The sequence below is a fragment of the Penaeus monodon genome, chromosome 27 (assembly GCF_015228065.2).
Source record: "Penaeus monodon isolate SGIC_2016 chromosome 27, NSTDA_Pmon_1, whole genome shotgun sequence".
NCBI classification, from domain to species: Eukaryota; Metazoa; Arthropoda; class Malacostraca; order Decapoda; family Penaeidae; genus Penaeus; species Penaeus monodon.
This window is the reverse complement of record NC_051412.1, coordinates 37,529,592-37,529,819: the sequence shown is the minus strand read 5'-3', so window position 1 is coordinate 37,529,819 and position 228 is coordinate 37,529,592. Positions and strand designations below refer to the sequence as shown.

The window sequence follows — 228 nt, the reverse complement described above, 5'->3', positions numbered from 1 at the left end:
TTTATATCTAAATGGAAACGGTTCGGTGTATATATGTCCAGTAAATTAAGAATTAAAAGACAAAAGGACACGTGCAAGGTTATGATCACCATGGCTTATCATACACGTCTATTATCCCCTGTAGTAACCCTAACAAAAGCTGATTTTCCCCCCTCATCAAGTAAACTTAATGGCCCCAGTTGTTAGACGTTTATAGTTAGGATGAGCGCTAGTTTTAGATACCCAGAC

The 228-nt window shown here is 38.2% G+C and overlaps 1 protein-coding gene across 1 annotated transcript in view; it reads left to right on the top strand.

Moving 5' to 3' along the window:
- The window catches only part of LOC119590516, a gene marked incomplete in the record, with an annotated part of 54,991 nt that overhangs the window by 47,995 nt on the left and 6,768 nt on the right, over positions 1-228 (top strand).